The sequence below is a fragment of the Cyprinodon tularosa genome, unplaced genomic scaffold, assembly GCF_016077235.1.
Source record: "Cyprinodon tularosa strain WSP-4 unplaced genomic scaffold, ASM1607723v1 ctg406, whole genome shotgun sequence".
NCBI lineage: Eukaryota > Metazoa > Chordata > Actinopteri > Cyprinodontiformes > Cyprinodontidae > Cyprinodon > Cyprinodon tularosa.
The window spans coordinates 830,001-842,321 of NW_024039126.1; the positions used below are offsets into that span (position 1 = coordinate 830,001).

The 12,321-nt window shown below is 40.1% G+C and overlaps 1 protein-coding gene across 2 annotated transcripts in view; it reads right to left on the reverse strand.

Moving 5' to 3' along the window:
* Nucleotides 1-12,321, reverse strand: part of plpp4 (phospholipid phosphatase 4) — a 113,072-nt gene that overhangs the window by 88,714 nt on the left and 12,037 nt on the right. The gene's annotated exons all lie outside the window — the stretch shown is intronic.

Genomic DNA, 12,321 nt, shown 5'->3' on the forward strand with positions numbered 1-12,321 from the left:
GTTTTTTTATGATTTTTTTTTTGGTTGTTTTTTCAGTTTTTTTATTTTTATTCATTTGTGTGACAGAAAATGGATAATGAGAACATGTCACGTAGTAGTTAGAACATGGAACAGTTTTTAGAGAGAAACAACATGAAAATCCACCCATTTTGAACAGTGTGATAATGTCACTAGCTAAAACGTGGAACAGTTCATGCCACAGTAGCCAAGCGTTTAGTCTGCACTACTGTACACAGGATGTGCAGAGTGTGTGTGCATGCTCCTTGCAGACATACTTTTTGCATTTTGAACAGGTCATGCTGGTCTTGCAGTCGTTTCGGGTGGGACAGATTCCCTATTCCAGTCTTTGTTTATCTCACACCAAATCATGAACGCATTATATGCACTCACATCAATGATGTGGAAGAAGATGACAAGGGGCCAACGGGCAGTCATGCGTCGACAGCTGTATGTGGCTGTGACCTTGTCTAAATTGTCCACCCCTCCCTTTGTTTCATTGTAGTCCAGCACCATTTGTGGCTTGTTGTCTTCTCTGCTGCTCAGGGCAGCATCTTTGTGCATGGTGCTGAGCAGCAGGACATTTTTCCCTTTCTTGGGACAGTAGAAGACCAGAGTTGCTTTCTCAGTGAAGGCAAACATGGAAGATGTTACCTTCCGGCTCTTGACAGAAAGGAGTTTAGAGGGAAGCTCTAGCTTGTTCTTTCTCACCGTCCCCAACATCGTAACCTGCCTTTTGAGCAGTTCCTCACCCAGGGCGTAAGACGTGAAAAAATTATCACATGTAATATTATGCCCATGCAGTCCTTCAGCCATATCAAGCACCCTTGTGCCCTGATTTTTTCTGGTGCTTCGCCACGAGATTTGCCCCTGTACACCTGCATGTTCCAGGCAAAGCTGGACTGTGCATCACATGCTGCCCATATTTTGATGCCATATTTAACAGGTTTGCTAGGCATATACTGTCTGAATGGGCAGCGCCCACGAAACGCAACCAGGCACTCATCGACAGTCAAGTGAGCTCCTGGATTATAAAGCAGGGGTAAACGCTGCACCCACTTGTCCCACACATCCCTTACTGCAGCAAGTTTGTCACGTTCTCGACGGCCCTGCCTTGTTTGTTTGTCATCAAAGCGTATGACACGAGACAAAATGTGGAATGCCTTCAGAGACATGGTGGCTAGAAATATTGCCCTTCCAGTCTCAGCATTCCAAAGACTTGCTGTTGCTTCACCTTTTGACTTATAAACTCCTGCCAAAATTAGCAAGCCAATGTAGGCTTCCAAGTCAACTACATCCAAGTCTTTCCAACTGTCCCCATAAACACGCTTTCCCTCTAAATTTGTCATCCCAAGCACAATATTTTTGATTGATGGTGTTATGAAGAGCTCGAATGATGACTTGATGTCATCAACATGGCTGACTGCATATCTGGTGGGTCCTGGAACCATTTTGATTATATTACTTGCGCTATGTCTACCCTGCTGTTTCAGTGGGGAAAGGGACCATATTATTTTTCTATTTTTGGAAGAAATTGTGTCTGCTGGTGGTTGAGGGACAACAGGAGGGTCAACACTCTCATTCTCATCAGATGAGAATTCCTCAAAATCAGGCTCCTCCTCAACACAATCCTCAGTCTCAGAGACAGTCTCCTCTAAGTCACTTTCACTGTCAAAGAGCTGCTCCAAAACCTCTTTGACAGTAAACCTTTTTCCAGAAGACATTTTCAAAGAGAGAGTGTGCAGATTGCAGTATACTCAGAGCACAGTGAGGAATGATTTGGATAGAGGACTGTAGTGCAAGCTTATGTTTGCTCCTACCTGATTTGGCATGAACTACCAATGGCGTTGTAGGAATAACCCGCCCTTCACAAGGCGGGAAAAATCTGTTCTACTTTGGCAGGTGTGAGTTCAGAAGGTCACACGGATCCCCAGATGTCTCAGTTCAAATGTATCAACTAAAATGTATCAACTCTGCACCTGCAGGTGTGGTCATGTTAGGTCACTGACAAGTTTTAGCAGCTAAAACAGCTTGGGGTCAAATTGACCTCAGAGGACAACCAATGCGTGTAATATGTGTTCAGCACATTTAAAAAATAACATCACAAACATTTTATGCTTTACCAGTTGTCCCCATCAAATTAGGAAAAGTCATGAAATATGAAGCAAAAAAAAAAAAGTTAACTACTATTTTTTGAATGATAAACATTGAATGGGGTCCAATTGACCCCAAGGACGACAGGAGGGTTAAGAACAACAGAATCAGACTTTTATGGATGTGTAATTACTTCACACTCATAGCTGCTGATGTTTCACTGAAGGCTCTTTCACAGTGACAATCTCCCTTTTCTTGCCTCAGGCTTGAATTTATTCTATTTATCCCTCCTGGGTTTCTTTTGTTGTTTTCTGCAACTTTTCATCATCATTTCCTCTTTTTTTTTAACCCTTAGAGAAAAAAAAAATCTGGTATTGAAGTTTGTATTTTCAAAGTCTTGTTTCACACATGAAAAGACTAAAATGACTTTTTCTATTTTATTTATTTTTTATTTCACTACATGTGAGTTTCTACTTGACATGCAGCTCATACAATCATTGTTGGATCAATCTTGGACGAAGCCCTGCTGTTTTTCCTGTCTATTTCTCCTGACTGAAGGAAAAATTAGGGCGATGATGGACACATTCAGAGCGATCCGTTCTATTTCCCACCGTCTGTTCACTCTGTTTTTATTCCACCAACAGTCCAGCAATCGTAATTAAATCAAATTAAACCCGCTGATTTACCTTTAGCATGTTTATAGAGACTAATCTACCTTTTCTGATAGTTTGTTATCACAGGGTTAATTAACTACAGGTCATTTAAGTGCATAATCAATAGGTTTTTATCAACCACCAAAGCAATATTTTTTTCTGGATAAAATCATTAGAGTTAGATGAAAACAGACCCTTAATATTCAATGTTGACCCTCTAGATTGTGTCAAAGTTATTGCTTTACAAAATAAATAAAATAATAATTTGTATTATTTTGAACATCCACCCTCCTTACTTTATGTCCGTTTACATGTCACAGGCATATAGAAATCTCAATTAACAGTAGGGGAAGATGCCTGAAATGCCCAATCAGAGCTTAGAGACGGATAAGAAATGTTAATTTCCTGTCAGTTGCTGTCATAATATGTACATTACACAGGGTTCCCGCGGGTCCTTAAAAAGTCTTAAAAGGCATTGAGTCCTTCAAAATAAAACTAAGGTATTAAAATGTCTTAAATCAGTGTTTCGTAGGTCTTAATCTTTAAAACATCATAAATAGGATTATTTTTATCACGATTAATTTTTGTAATCTAAATTGAAAAAAAAAATTGGGATGTTTTTTTTTTTATTAAAAAAAAAACAAAAATAACGGCTCGCCATTATTGGTTCCGTCCCGATAGCGGAACCAATAAAAGCGTTGTTGCGGCCGGGACATTTGGGAGATGCGCCATTTACTTTTTGGAAAATATGAGCAAGTGTAAATGTAACCAAAATTGTCTCCAGCCAAGAGTTTTCTCCATGGCTAAAACCAGGGAACATAGATGAGGCTCAGTGGATTTAGTGCAAGAAGTCATTCAAGCTCGGAACGATGGGAATTAAGGCAGTGGAGTCGCACATGCGAAGCACGAAACACAAAGCGTCCAAATGGAGTTAAAGAGAAACAGCCGGTATTTCTCAGTTTAGTTCCACCCTTGTCTCTGCAACGCCTCCACTTATCACCAAATCAAACAGACTAAGAAAACCATACAAAGAAAAATAGCTGCAAAAAAGACTTAGCACTGGTTATGTTGGGGCTTTAAAACTGATTAGTTTTGTTTCCTGCTAAAACAAAGTTTGTGAATTCAGTTAAATAATTGTTAAAATATATCTGTCATTTATGTGTTTTTAGCTTTCTTCCTGTAGGGAAGCTTTTCAAAATATGAAACATTAGTGCAGTGGTTTATGTTAAAATAAACCTTTGGGTTAAGTTGTCGCAAGCAGGTTTTTCTTGTGTTTCTTGTGAATTTGGTCTTAAATTTTTATTTCAAGTGGCATTAAAAACGCTTAAAAAGTCTTGAATTTAACTTGCTTTATGCTATAGGAACCCTGATTACAGTAGCAGCCATTCAGAATGGCCATTCCCAGTCACATGCCAGCTGAATGGCAGCCCACTTTCTCTGCAACCTCCAGCAAGAACCCCTCCAACTTCCAAAAGCTGGAGTGACCTCCTCCTTCTCCTGGGCATGCATATTTTTTTACTCTGACTCCACCCTTTCACTGAATTACAGGGCCTGACCAGGAGAAGGGGCTTCTCTTTAGATGTTAATGTCAACAACTCTTGGCAGAAAGAATATTTTAGTACAAAGATTGATGTTTAAAAAGTAATTGTAGGGGACCAACTAAGGACCCATCAAGGAAAGTGGGGACATTTTGAATGGCTTGATCTTCAGAAGGTTTGATTGTCTTAAAACTTTTAATTTACTCACAGGGCAGATCTTCAAAGAAGGAGCAAAGTGATTTCCATGTGCAATTCAGCAGACAATTCCTGCAAAGCTTTTTTTTCCTTGTGTGTTTTCATCCATCTAAACTCAACTGCTGCCTTTTTAGTCCTTATTAAAGTCAGATGCAAACTGACTTGTCAAATTATCTGCAGTCATTGTGCAGTCAAGGTATACTGTAAATAGTATATTATATAATCATTATTTTTCTTTGAACAGTTATTTTTACCTCCAGCTTTAAACCTTATCTTTGTTTTACGGGAACACTCTACACAGCTTGTTTTAATGTGCAGACCCCAATCAGTTTGCACGTCTTTATATTTGAACGGCATTATTTGTAGATCATAAGCAATAAATCTAGCATCATTCATTTGAAGTCTTTGAATATTCTTTTATGTCCTTAAAAAAATTAATTGAAAGGATCCTACATTAGGATTTTACCCACATCTAAAGTCATCTATTCATTCTCAGATGGAACAAGTATAACAAGCCCTGGATCTGTTTCAAGATCAACTTCTTTGGAAGTTTTGATGCACTAAAAAGCATTCCAGCAAAAAAGCTGTTCCACATCCGAGAGAGGAGGCACTCTACCTTGACACAGCTGATGTTTGTAAGACTCTGAGGAGAGTCAACCCAAGAATGGACCCAGTCTGCAGGTCAGCAGGCTGGTTTCCTCACAGACATTTTTAACACCTTGTTGGACAGATCCGTAGTGCCAGCATGCTTTAAATCAGCCACCATCATCCTGGTCCCAAAGAAGCCTCAGGTCACCTCACTCAATGACTACCTCCCTGTTACGCTGACTCCTATCATGATGAAGTGCTTCGAAAAGCTGGTTAAAGAACACATCATCTCCAGTCTGCCTCCAACATTCGACCAGTTCCAGTTCACGTACGGACGGAACCGCTCCACTGAGGACGCCATCTCCTCTGCTCTCCACCTGAGCCTGGCACACCTGGAGGAGAAGAACACCCACGTGTGGATGCTGTTCCTGGACTTCAGTTCAGCTTTTAACACCATCATCCCACCACATCTGATAGAAAAACTAAAGCAGCTGGGATTCAATACACCCCTCTGAAATTGGCTGCTAGACTTCCTCACCAACTGACATCAGTGAGTCTGGGTCGGACAAACCACCATACTGTAAGCACAGGCTCCACCAAGGGCTGCGTCCTGAGCCCCCTACTGTGGGGGAGGGCAAAGAGGTTAGGGCATATAGTTTGTAATCCTGAGGTTCTGATTTTGAGCCCAACTCCCACAGACTGTCACTCTGGGTCTCTGTTTGCTCCCCAGGCGCCTCACAAGGGCAGCCCACTGCTCCTCAAAGGGATGGCTTAAATACAAATGTGAGATCAATAAAGTCTCCAGTTTTACCACCACACCACAGTGGAGGGACTTATCAGAGATGACAACGACCAGTTCTACAGAGAGGAGGCAAAGCAGCTAGTGGGCTGCAGAGATAACAACCTGATCCTAAATGCGGAGAAAACGAAGGAGATCATTGTTGATTTAGGGAAGAACTGGACTAACCATGCACCACTGCTCATCAACAGCTCAGCTGAAAAGTGGTCAGCAGCACCAAATTCCTGGGGGTGCACTTCACAGACACCTTCACCTGCAATGTCAAAAGGGCACAGATGCATTTCTACTTCCTGCAGAGGATAAGGAGAGCCCATCTTTCCCCCTGGGAAATGGGAGAATGGGAGGCAGATCTTTTAGTTATCAGGCTCCTCTCCTGTGGAACCAACTACCAGCATTCAATGCAGGTCCAGCAGGTTTTGTAACTGCTTTTTCCCTGCTTTTTCGAGAAGGATCCTGCTGCAGCCTGCGGGGCGGGGCTTGATGTCAAGCCCCGCCCACATCAAGGACAGCCGTATTAGAAATGCTGACCGCTCTTGCCTATAGGCGCTAGCGAGAGAAATGGTAAAAAAAATGTGTTATGTTACGTGGTATGTCCTTTTTATTTTTAAATCTTTATTAAATCTTATTTTCAGATGTTAATATAACATTACTAACAAACAGTCTAAAATAAACAACAATAAGGAATTATTATGAAGATCTATTTATCTATCCTCAAACCCTATCACAAACAAATGTCATAAAATGTAAATTAAATTGGTAGTTTAGAGACAAATGTACATTACATTGAGGACATTTATCTATCCATTAATTATCATACACGCACACTTATCCCTATAGTGGTGTTGTTAGGGCTGGTGCAGTGGATTCTGGACAGATTCCCAGTCCATCGCAGATTAAGAAAAAATCTATCCATCAAATTTCTGACCCGCTTAATCCCTCATGGGGTCGCGGGGGTTGCTCGTGCCTATCTCCGGCGTTGATTAAGAAAACCGATATAACCAAATACTTGCTGGTGCTGAAGTTCAAATAACAGATTTTGATGTTGTGAATGGTACTCTTAAAATAAATAAGTTAAAATCCAAAATATAACAGCCTTTGCCTTATTTAATAAGGACTAGATAGAAAAAAGGTTTGGTCGGCAAGACATTTAGACAACAATTTTGGCCAACTTAGTATGTCCATTCAAAGTGCACTTTTGTTCTCTATTTGCCAAATATTTATCTTATTATTCACATTGTGAATACAATTTACAAACTAAAGGACTTCTAACAAGTGGCATTCCGAACATAATATGACATAATATGAGTAGACCCCGCATTGGCTGTCGCGGCGCAGGAATTACAGCCGCCATATTGGGGCGGTCGACCTGCTACTCAAACCTGCTGATTCAAGCTGAACACACTAATGATGCCTCAGCACTGTGCAGCGTATTTTTGTTTAAACTGACTGACTATTGATGTCAGGGCTCGAGGGATAACTTTTCACAATTAAGATGAAAACATATCTTTAAATATATCTTTATATATATCTTCATATATGTCTATGTGCTCCAATATGGCTGTCCTTGATGTGGGCGGGGTTTGATGTCAAGCCCCGCCTTCCCGCAGGCTGCGGCGGGATGTACTTGGCTTTTTCCCTACACTAGGTGTAAACAAATCACTATTATTGGTTAGAGCTGTTCATTTTTCGCTGCTTTTTGTTTAAAATAACACTAATCAAAGTAATGACTGAGTTTCCTGCAGTGAAAAGTCAGAATGACACAGCTGGACCAACAATATCATTGCTCCTGCATGCGTTCAACCCCTGAAGGCAGCAGCAGCACAGAGGTCAGAGCTTCTCTTACATGTTAAAGTCAAGGACAATTCAATCAAAGAGTCTCTCTCTGCGTATCTCTGAAATTAGGTCTAATCACAGTTCTGTAATTAGTGTTGGAGAATAGCACGTCTGTCTGATACTGTTTGGCATTTGGAGGCTGAAAGAGTCATTTAGACAAGGTCAGCATGAGTGACTATTGGAGGTCAAGCTTTACAAATTACTTCCATTAAAACTTAAAAAAGGTCATCCAGGTTAGTGAGTCAGAAAAACAACCTACCTGTGCTGTGTACTTTGACATTTTTACATTTTTGCCTTCAACTAGAACTGTTTATACCAAGTTCACCTTGTTGTGTGAATAAGTGAGCATTCCCCCTGCAGTACACCAGCTTAAGAGAAAACCACTGTGGAGCGTTCTGACAGCCGACCCCAGAACTCCAAAAGGCTAAAAGGAAAGATGAAGGTTTTCTCTATATTTCCAGTTGGAGAAGGACCTGCTAGTTATATATTTAGAGGTTTCAAAATGTGCTGTGGGTGTGTTAGTGTGTGTGCATTGGGTGTGTGTATGTGTGTCCACCTCCACCATCTTTGTTTGGAAAAAGCTCGAATAGTGAGTAGTGGAATAAATTTCATAAAAAATACCTCAGGGTGGAACTGATAAATGTTTACTGACTGACAGTACCACTCCACCTCTCTAAGTCGAGGGGATTAGATAAGCTATTCATAATTATATTAATTTGTTTCTCTCTTTATTTTTTGGCACATGAAAATGTATAGTTATATGTAATGTATAGTGTTCCAACTGGTCATTTACTTTGTAGTTATTGGGATTTAATTTAGAGATTGTATTATTTTTCGTCAGAAAGTGATTTCTTTCTCTTCTAAATTGAAAGCAGTGTTGATTTAATGACTTCTTCCTGAGAACAGTTGGACAGCTTCCTTTGATCTTGGCCAGACTGTTTTCTTTATTTTCTGTAAAAAAAAATTCAGCCCCTTCAAGTCTCAGGACTTGAAGGGGCTGAAAAAAATCCCTCCTGATGACACAGACCATTTACAATAATGTAATGCAATACCATGTGCCTTGCATCACCTCTATACCGTCATCTATTTGTGCTTCTTTCCTGAGCTATCTCTGTAGTTATGCTGCTATAGCCTTAGACTGCTGGAGGACATACGGACTTCTTTTTCATCATTCTGCTTCATTCTATCTCTATTCTCCCACTCAGAAGAATTTGTTGGTTTAATCTATAACGCCAAAGTTCTGATAAGAATGAAAAAAGATATATCTCTCCTATCCTAGCTTATGTTTGGCTGTGACTCCATCCTGGAGAGAAATATCAGCTGTGCGGCTGCCATCAACACTTTTGTTTTTAGATGTTCGAGATTGGCCAATTTTTCAGTGTAGTCCTGTTTCTCTGACTTTGACTAACTGGATGTGCTCTCTTCATCCTTTGACATGGGAGCTGGCTCGGAGCTCGTCTGCCTGGCTGTGTGTTTCCTGGACGTGGCCGCCTGTGGAGCTGGTTGACAGTTGCCTTTTGTATCTATGCTTCTTTTCAACATATTCTCATTATCAGTTTGTATGAAATCCTACGAAAAGTTATGCACAGTATTTCGTACGTTTTGGACGTTTTTCCTCGAAAAAACAGATCAGTGCGCATACGCAGCCAGACAGACGAAAAAAGCAGATCCGCGGACGGACGTAAAACTGGGAAAAACAGTGCAATAATTACTTCTTGATGTCTCTCACTGGGTTGCTTGCTGTTTTGCATCTTAGGGTTAGGGTTAATTGTATGTTAAATTCTATGTTATTGAATGGTGCGTAACATGCGCATGCGCAAGGATATCTTGTCTCGAGGCAAGACGTAAAAATACGACGAAATACGACAAAAAAACGTTCAAAACGTACGAAATTACGGTGCATAACTTTTCGTACGATTTCGTACGAACTGATAATGAGAATACACTGTTCTTTTTCTATGTCTGCTTCTGTCTCCTTGAACCCCAGTGGGCCTCAGCAGATGGCCGCTCACACTGAGCCTGGTTCTGCTAGAGGTTTCCTCCTGTTAAAAGGGAGTTTTTCCTCTCCACTGTTGCTACAAGCATGCTTAGTGTGAGAGATTGCTGAAGAGTCTGGATGATCTGGTGATGATCTGGTGAACTGTAAAGTACCTTGAGATGACTTGTGTTGGGAATTGGCACTATAGAAATAAACTGAATTGAATTGTCTTCCTCACACATATCTCTAGATTTTTTAATGGGATTAAAAAGAAAAATATTCCTAGCATGGTATTTTTTACATCATTAAAGAAATAAAGTTTGGATCGTCTAAACTTTTTATAGTTAGATTATCTTACCTCAAAAATAGATTTGTTTATGATAAACTATTTTGCTGTATTTTAAATATATTAATTAGAAAAACGCTTAGATGGTGAAACAGGCTGTTTTCTTTAAGAAAACACAGTGGGAGAGCTGGTTTACAAAGAAATGCTAGTGGAGTAATAACGACAGGGCGGGGTAGGATAGATGACTGCAAGGACAGCAAGCGGTAATGAGCTGATCAAATGATAGTGAGGATTGAAATGCCACAGCATTAGAGCAGTGACTCACTGATCTATCAGGGAATCCCTGCTCCTGGTGTTACAGTCAGCTGCTTTTTGCTCTCTTTGGAAATCATGCTGGTTTCAGTCACAGACGCTGCCTTTTCCCTTCGCCTCAAGCCCTTTTCTTTCCTTCTGCTAATCTTTTCTTCACATGAATCCTTTATGTTGGGCTGTTCTGATGATTTTTCACTTTTATACATACGTCTGTCTTAAATGAAGATGTACTGATCTGCTGAAATCGGTTACCACATCTAGAATTTAGCCCAGTGACAGCAGAGGTTTATATTTGATCATATTTTAGTAAAGATAATTTACCTCGGTAATAAAACTCCATAAACGAACCAAATTATGCTGATTGATTACAGACAGTGATGTTTCTAAGGTTTTATTTCTGTTAATTGTGATTGTTGTCTACTCTCAGTAAATGAGGAAATTACATGTTGCATCAGCAATAAAAACATCCTGATATGGAAATTGTAAATGTTTAACACCTGCTGTAAGGTTTTTAAAAGAGTTAGAACAACATCTGGTTTCACTTTGGTATCAGGAAAGGGTTTTTTAATTGAATTGAATGCTCTCTTCCATACACCTCTAATCGAATTTAAACAGATGGCGAAAAAAGCTGAAAGCTTCATGCAACTATCATGAAGCCTCTGATAGGATATTCAGCAACTTTTGTTGGTAAACTGTGAGTCATTTAAATTGTTGGGTCCAAACTGACCTTGAAGCAAAATCTGTTAAGCTTTAACAAAGATGAGGTTGTAGAAGCTGAGCATGTGCCTCTTTTATCTAATTTGATGTGTATTTGGGAACATCGTCTTGCTGAAACACCAAACTCTGTCCTTCTTTCTATCATTTGGTTCAAATTGAAACCATCAGACTAAAATTAAATGTGTTTCAATGATGAAGAGAAACCAACAAACCAATTAAGATAAACTGCTGGAACACCAGAGTTGCTGTAAACACTGAATCCAATGTCACAAATCCATGTGCTAAAAGGATTGTAGAAAAAAATTAAAATAAAAATAAGAAAAAAAAACTGATCCCAGAATGGTGTCTTCAAAATATGTGTTTTTTATGTGAATAAGCAAACTACCTGCTGGAGAACTGATTAGAGGTAAGAATTAAGAATCTGGGGTGATGCTGAGAAACTAGTCCATGCATTTGTTACTTCAAGGCTGGACTATTGTAATTCTTTACTATCAGGAAGTCCACAAACTGTAGTTAAAAGCCTTCAGCTGATCCAAAATGCTGCAGCCAGAGTTCTGATGAAAATTAAAAAGAGAGATCATATCTCTCCTATCCTGGCTTCTCTTCATTGGCTTCCTGTTAAATCCAGAATAGAATTTAAAATCCTCCTTCTCACATATAAAGCCTTAAATGGCCAAGCTCCATCTGATATCAGAGATCTGATTGTTCCTTATGTTCCTAACAGAGCACTTCGCTCTCAATCTGCAGGTTTACTAGTGGTTCCTAGAATTTCTAAAAGTAGAATGGGAGGCAGATCTTTTAGTTATCAGGCTCCTCTCCTGTGGAACCAACTACCAGTTTTAGTCCGTGAGGCAGACACCCTGTCTACTTTTAAGGCTAGGCTTAAAACTTTCCTTTTTGATAAAGCTTCTAGTTAGAGTGGCTCAGGTTATCCTGAGCTATCTCTGTAGTTATGCTGCTATAGGCTTAGACTGCTGGAGGACATAGGGACCCCTTTTTCATCATTCTGCTTCATTCTATCTCTATTCTCCCACTCTGCAGAATCTGTTAGTTCAATCTCTAACGTTCTGCTCTCTCTGCTTTTTCTCATAGTAGCTTCATCTGGTCTGTTCCTGTTTGGCTGTGACTCCATCCTGGAGAGAAATATCAGCTGTGCTGCTGCCATCAACACCTTTGTTTCTAGATGTTGGAGCTTGGCCTGTTTTCCAGTGTAGTCCTGTTTCTCTGACTGTGACTAACTGGATGTGCTCTCTTCGTCCTCTGACATGGAAGTTGGCTTGGAGCTCGTCTGCCTGGCTGTGTGTTTCCTGGACGGGGCCGCCTTTTACAGT